Here is a 7,500-nt window from a genome sequence, read left to right as displayed (position 1 = left end):
CAGCCAGACACTATCACACACTACTCTCTGCCTCTAACAGGCACACACACAATATCTAACCACCAGCATGGAAGAACATCCGGTGCATCCTCTCCGCCACATTACACAATCCACACTATCATAACCAGACCGGGAGGTCCACCCAGAAAACAGAATATCCCACCCTTCCGACATCCGCCATTGCTCAGCTAAGCCACGAACACCCACACATGTCCTACACAGGGGTGCACCCAACATCACAATACTGCCTCCTGTCACAGTACACAAACAATGGCAGGAATGAAAGACACAGATCTGCCACAACCTTGGAATCGGAGCGCCGCCTGTCATGAGCCACAAGTGCATCCTGACGTGACAAATCGGATGATCCCGCAGGCATGCACTTACGATAATCACTATCAACGAACCTGCCGCCCCCTCCCCCCCCAAAATACACCTTTCCCTACAACGTGTACCTTAACCTAAGCTATATTGTACCTTAACCTAAGCGATATTGTACCTTAACCTAAGGTATATCGTACCTTAACCTAACCTACATTGCGCCTTAACCTAACCTACGTTGTACCTTAACCTAACCTACGTTGTACCTTAACCTAACCTACGTTGTACCTTAACCTAACCTACGTTGTACCTTAACCTAACCTACGTTGTACCTTAACCTAACCTACGTTGTACCTTAACCTAACCTACGTTGTACCTTAACCTAACCTACGTTGTACCTTAACCTAACCTACGTTGTGCCTTAACCTAACCTACGTTGTGCCTTAACCTAACCTACGTTGTGCCTTAACCTAACCTACGTTGTGCCTTAACCTAACCTACGTTGTGCCTTAACCTAACCTACGTTGTGCCTTAACCTAACCTATGTTGTGCCTTAACCTAACCTATGTTGTGCCTTAACCTAACCTATGTTGTGCCTTAACCTAACCTATGTTGTGCCTTAACCTAACCTATGTTGTGCCTTAACCTAACCTATGTTGTGCCTTAACCTAACCTATGTTGTGCCTTAACCTAACCTATGTTGTGCCTTAACCTAACCTATGTTGTGCCTTAACCTAACCTATGTTGTGCCTTAACCTAACCTATGTTGTGCCTTAACCTAACCTATGTTGTGCCTTAACCTAACCTATGTTGTGCCTTAACCTAACCTACGTTGTGCCTTAACCTAACCTACGTTGTGCCTTAACCTAACCTACGTTGTGCCTTAACCTAACCTACGTTGTGCCTTAACCTAACCTACGTTGTGCCTTAACCTAACCTACGTTGTGCCTTAACCTAACCTACGTTGTGCCTTAACCTAACCTACGTTGTGCCTTAACCTAACCTACGTTGTGCCTTAACCTAACCTACGTTGTGCCTTAACCTAACCTACGTTGTGCCTTAACCTAACCTACGTTGTGCCTTAACCTAACCTACGTTGTGCCTTAACCTAACCTACGTTGTGCCTTAACCTAACCTACGTTGTGCCTTAACCTAACCTACGTTGTGCCTTAACCTAACCTACGTTGTGCCTTAACCTAACCTACGTTGTGCCTTAACCTAACCTACGTTGTGCCTTAACCTAACCTACGTTGTGCCTTAACCTAACCTACGTTGTGCCTTAACCTAACCTACGTTGTGCCTTAACCTAACCTACGTTGTGCCTTAACCTAACCTACGTTGTGCCTTAACCTAACCTACGTTGTGCCTTAACCTAACCTACGTTGTGCCTTAACCTAACCTACGTTGTGCCTTAACCTAACCTACGTTGTGCCTTAACCTAACCTACGTTGTGCCTTAACCTAACCTACGTTGTGCCTTAACCTAACCTACGTTGTGCCTTAACCTAACCTATGTTGTGCCTTAACCTAACCTATGTTGTGCCTTAACCTAACCTATGTTGTGCCTTAACCTAACCTATGTTGTGCCTTAACCTAACCTATGTTGTGCCTTAACCTAACCTATGTTGTGCCTTAACCTAACCTATGTTGTGCCTTAACCTAACCTATGTTGTGCCTTAACCTAACCTATGTTGTGCCTTAACCTAACCTACGTTGTGCCTTAACCTAACCCATATTGTACCTTAACCTAACCCATATTGTACCTTAACCTAACCCATATTGTACCTTAACCTAACCCATATTGTACCTTAACCTAACCCATATTGTACCTTAACGTAACCTAATTTGTGCCTTAACGTAACCTAATTTGTGCCTTAACGTAACCTAATTTGTGCCTTAACGTAACCTAATTTGTGCCTTAACGTAACCTAATTTGTGCCTTAACGTAACCTAATTTGTGCCTTAACGTAACCTAATTTGTGCCTTAACGTAACCTAATTTGTGCCTTAACGTAACCTAATTTGTGCCTTAACGTAACCTAATTTGTGCCTTAACGTAACCTAATTTGTGCCTTAACGTAACCTAATTTGTGCCTTAACGTAACCTAATTTGTGCCTTAACGTAACCTAATTTGTGCCTTAACGTAACCTAATTTGTGCCTTAACGTAACCTAATTTGTGCCTTAACGTAACCTAATTTGTGCCTTAACGTAACCTAATTTGTGCCTTAACGTAACCTAATTTGTGCCTTAACGTAACCCATGTTGTGCCTTAACGTAACCCATGTTGTGCCTTAACGTAACCCAATTTGTGCCTTAACGTAACCCATGTTGTGCCTTAACCTAACCTATATTGTGCCTCAACCTAACCTATATTGCGCCTTAACCTGACGCACGTTGTCGCTGAACCTGCTCTGTAATTGTTATGCAACTCGTTAAATTAGTGTAGTGTTGCCTAACCGCAACCCTCGCAATATAGTTCGCTATTCGCACTGCCCGGTCCCCTGTGTATCGCGTCATGTTAAACACCTTGCAGGTGTTGCTGACTTTCCACATGCTCCTGCTATACACTGTAATGTGGATAGCAGCAGGACGTACATGCCCCCCCCCCTTCCCCCCTGCCTTCGCAAGCTGGTCGTTGAGAAGTTTGCATGTTCAATGCCCTTCGCATGCCGACGTACTCAGCCTACGTTGTGGTACGGCCTGTCACCTGTCCGCCGATGTACGCAAAACCCACAAACTGTACTGCACATTGGTCCGTATGTACTGAATGATACATCGTGGCACATGTGTGACCGTACGACGACTGCGCCTAGCAACGGCAGACCATACAGTCCAAATATTGTGCACGCAGCTACGTGTCGTCTCCCTATAAGAGCTGGATTGCAGTGTGGTACGCCATTCAGACGTGTGGGAGGAACGGACGCCCTGGATGGCGATCAGCATGAGCAGTCTGTTGATGTAGTGGAGCGTGTATTCGGACGTAGTCGTCTCTTCTCACACACCGTGATAGCATGTTGCACCGCGTTCCACATCTGCGACATCCTGCAGAGGCCGGCTGACAGTCGTTCGCGCAATGGACACCGCATACGTACGGGGGCTACCTTCCACGTGTTCTCGAGGCGTGCACATGTTGTTGCGTCTATGTGGGCAGACGTAGTGTGTTGTGACACCTGACACAGGCATGCAATACTCGTTGCAAATGGCGATGGACGTCTACGTTTGCTGGTGACGTTACGCAAATGAACAACAGGTAACCCGTTGTGGTGCGGTTGTTCTCGCTAGAGGTGAATCAGTGTTGGCGACGATCGGTCGAGCTATTAACCGGTTGTTTCAGGGATACCCACCATGCCCACGAACGTGAAAGGGGACCCACCATGCCCACGAACGCGAAAGGGGATCTGGGTGTGAGGCGATACGCGGCGGTGGCTGGGTGGGACCGTCCCCGGCCGGTGAGGGGGGGCCGCCCGGCGTGCTGGCAGCGCGGTGCGTGGGCGCACGCGCTACAGCCGGCTGGTGGGGGCGGCCAGTGGCAGGCGCGCCGGCCGACGGACGCGGCAGGCGGCGCAGCTGCGCGCCGGCGCCCCCTGCTCGCGGCGCCTTGCGGCCAAAGTAGGTCCTCGCGGGCCCGGTGCGAAGCGCGGTGGCCATCTGCAGTGTGCTGGTCCGATTGAGGACTGTGTGCGCTGAGGATGCGCCGCCGCCCGGCGCTCGGCGCCGCGACGCCGTCTGCTGCTCGGTCGCCCCAGCGGTTCTCGCAGGTGGTTTGTATCGCAGCTGTGCGGACGTGTTGGCGCGTGCGCTGTGCTGGGAGAGTTCGCTTCGGCACCCAAGTGGGGCTTTTGTCCTTCTGTGGCGCTGGCGTTGGAGCTGCCGGTCACCGTAGGTGGCGCGTGTTGTCTCCCGCCGGCAATGCCACGACAGCACGCTCCCGGGCCTCTGTCGGCAGCGGCAAGCTCAGTTGGGAGCACGGGTGGTCGCACCTAAAGCGTCTACTCGCCTAACTCCGGGCGATTGCGCCTCTCTCGAACCCGACCAAGTACTTAGGACGGCGCTGCGCGCCGCCGGGACCTGAGAGGGTTTCGAGGTGTGTTGTGCAGGGGAGCTCAGCCTCCTCCTGTTTGCAGAATAATTGAGCGGACGCTTGCGTGTTCGCGCGGGCCCCCGGGACACACTCCCGGGCGGCCGGCTGCTCAGCTCTAGTTGACGCAGCTCCCTGGTTGATCCTGCCAGTAGTCATATGCTTGTCTCAAAGATTAAGCCATGCATGTCTCAGTACAAGCCGCATTAAGGTGAAACCGCGAATGGCTCATTAAATCAGTTATGGTTCCTTAGATCGTACCCACGTTACTTGGATGACTGTGGTAATTCTAGAGCTAATACATGCAAACAGAGTCCCGACCAGAGATGGAAGGGACGCTTTTATTAGATCAAAACCAATCGGTCGGCTCGTCCGGTCCGTTTGCCTTGGTGACTCTGAATAACTTTGGGCTGATCGCACGGTCCTCGTACCGGCGACGCATCTTTCAAATGTCTGCCTTATCAACTGTCGATGGTAGGTTCTGCGCCTACCATGGTTGTAACGGGTAACGGGGAATCAGGGTTCGATTCCGGAGAGGGAGCCTGAGAAACGGCTACCACATCCAAGGAAGGCAGCAGGCGCGCAAATTACCCACTCCCGGCACGGGGAGGTAGTGACGAAAAATAACGATACGGGACTCATCCGAGGCCCCGTAATCGGAATGAGTACACTTTAAATCCTTTAACGAGTATCTATTGGAGGGCAAGTCTGGTGCCAGCAGCCGCGGTAATTCCAGCTCCAATAGCGTATATTAAAGTTGTTGCGGTTAAAAAGCTCGTAGTTGGATTTGTGTCCCACGCTGTTGGTTCACCGCCCGTCGGTGTTTAACTGGCATGTATCGTGGGACGTCCTGCCGGTGGGGCGAGCCGAAGGCGTGCGACCGCCTCGTGCGTGCTCGTGCGTCCCGAGGCGGACCCCGTTGAAATCCTACCAGGGTGCTCTTTATTGAGTGTCTCGGTGGGCCGGCACGTTTACTTTGAACAAATTAGAGTGCTTAAAGCAGGCAAGCCCGCCTGAATACTGTGTGCATGGAATAATGGAATAGGACCTCGGTTCTATTTTGTTGGTTTTCGGAACCCGAGGTAATGATTAATAGGGACAGGCGGGGGCATTCGTATTGCGACGTTAGAGGTGAAATTCTTGGATCGTCGCAAGACGAACAGAAGCGAAAGCATTTGCCAAGTATGTTTTCATTAATCAAGAACGAAAGTTAGAGGTTCGAAGGCGATCAGATACCGCCCTAGTTCTAACCATAAACGATGCCAGCCAGCGATCCGCCGCAGTTCCTCCGATGACTCGGCGGGCAGCCTCCGGGAAACCAAAGCTTTTGGGTTCCGGGGGAAGTATGGTTGCAAAGCTGAAACTTAAAGGAATTGACGGAAGGGCACCACCAGGAGTGGAGCCTGCGGCTTAATTTGACTCAACACGGGAAACCTCACCAGGCCCGGACACCGGAAGGATTGACAGATTGATAGCTCTTTCTTGATTCGGTGGGTGGTGGTGCATGGCCGTTCTTAGTTGGTGGAGCGATTTGTCTGGTTAATTCCGATAACGAACGAGACTCTAGCCTGCTAACTAGTCGCGTGACATCCTTCGTGCTGTCAGCGATTACTTTTCTTCTTAGAGGGACAGGCGGCTTCTAGCCGCACGAGATTGAGCAATAACAGGTCTGTGATGCCCTTAGATGTTCTGGGCCGCACGCGCGCTACACTGAAGGAATCAGCGTGTCTTCCTAGGCCGAAAGGTCGGGGTAACCCGCTGAACCTCCTTCGTGCTAGGGATTGGGGCTTGCAATTGTTCCCCATGAACGAGGAATTCCCAGTAAGCGCGAGTCATAAGCTCGCGTTGATTACGTCCCTGCCCTTTGTACACACCGCCCGTCGCTACTACCGATTGAATGATTTAGTGAGGTCTTCGGACTGGTACGCGGCATTGACTCTGTCGTTGCCGATGCTACCGGAAAGATGACCAAACTTGATCATTTAGAGGAAGTAAAAGTCGTAACAAGGTTTCCGTAGGTGAACCTGCGGAAGGATCATTACCGACTAGACTGCATGTCTTTCGATGTGCGTGTCGTGTCGCGCAACACGCAGCTACCTGTACGGCTCGCAGTAGCCGTGCGCCGCGTGCGGAACCACGCGTTCGTCTCAAAACTAACGGCAATGTTGTGTGGTACGAGCGCTGAAGCGCTGGAGCGGCTGGCCTGCGGCACCTGGCGCCTGGCGCCGGTTTTGAATGACTTTCGCCCGACTGCCTGTCCGCTCCGGTGTGGAGCCGTACGACGCCCATCGGCCGTGAGGCCGTTGGACACTGAACGCTGGAACAGGGCCGCCACACGCCTCAGTCCCGCCTATGCAACTGTCTCGAAAGAGATGGTGGAAACTATGAAAAGATCACCCAGGACGGTGGATCACTCGGCTCGTGGGTCGATGAAGAACGCAGCAAATTGCGCGTCGACATGTGAACTGCAGGACACATGAACATCGACGTTTCGAACGCACATTGCGGTCCATGGATTCCGTTCCCGGGCCACGTCTGGCTGAGGGTCGGCTACGTATACTGAAGCGCGCGGCGTTTGCCCCGCTTCGCAGACCTGGGAGTGTCGTGGCCGCCTGTGGGGCCGGCCGCGTCTCCTTAAACGTGCGATGCGCGCCCGTCGCCTGGCGGTTCGCATACCGGTACTTACTCGGTAGCGTGCACAGCCGGCTGGCGGTGTGGCGTGCGACACCTCGTACAACGACCTCAGAGCAGGCGAGACTACCCGCTGAATTTAAGCATATTACTAAGCGGAGGAAAAGAAACTAACAAGGATTCCCCCAGTAGCGGCGAGCGAACAGGGAAGAGTCCAGCACCGAACCCCGCAGGCTGCCGCCTGTCGTGGCATGTGGTGTTTGGGAGGGTCCACTACCCCGACGCCTCGCGCCGAGCCCAAGTCCAACTTGAATGAGGCCACGGCCCGTAGAGGGTGCCAGGCCCGTAGCGGCCGGTGCGAGCGTCGGCGGGACCTCTCCTTCGAGTCGGGTTGCTTGAGAGTGCAGCTCCAAGTGGGTGGTAAACTCCATCTGAGACTAAATATGACCACGAGACCGATAGCGAACAAG

The 7,500-nt window shown here is 52.3% G+C and overlaps 3 non-coding genes across 3 annotated transcripts in view; all 3 read left to right on the top strand.

Annotated features, from left to right (window-relative positions):
* Positions 1-4,531: 4,531 nt before the first annotated feature.
* LOC126444190 (small subunit ribosomal RNA) lies at positions 4,532-6,440 on the top strand. The gene has a single exon (XR_007582488.1). It is a non-coding gene; the product is annotated as a small subunit ribosomal RNA (ribosomal RNA).
* Positions 6,441-6,793: 353 nt separating this feature from the next.
* Positions 6,794-6,948, top strand: LOC126444185 (5.8S ribosomal RNA). The gene has a single exon (XR_007582483.1). It is a non-coding gene; the product is annotated as a 5.8S ribosomal RNA (ribosomal RNA).
* A 188-nt stretch (positions 6,949-7,136) lies between these two features.
* The window catches only part of LOC126444195 (large subunit ribosomal RNA), a 4,223-nt gene continuing 3,859 nt past the window's right edge, over positions 7,137-7,500 (top strand). The window contains exon 1 of the ribosomal RNA XR_007582492.1: positions 7,137-7,500. This exon is cut by the window's right edge and continues 3,859 nt beyond it. This is a non-coding gene — a ribosomal RNA (large subunit ribosomal RNA).

Source organism: Schistocerca serialis, unplaced genomic scaffold (assembly GCF_023864345.2).
Source record: "Schistocerca serialis cubense isolate TAMUIC-IGC-003099 unplaced genomic scaffold, iqSchSeri2.2 HiC_scaffold_246, whole genome shotgun sequence".
NCBI classification, from domain to species: Eukaryota; Metazoa; Arthropoda; class Insecta; order Orthoptera; family Acrididae; genus Schistocerca; species Schistocerca serialis.
Note: the sequence above shows the minus strand (reverse complement) of the source record. Positions and strands in the feature narration are given on the sequence as shown.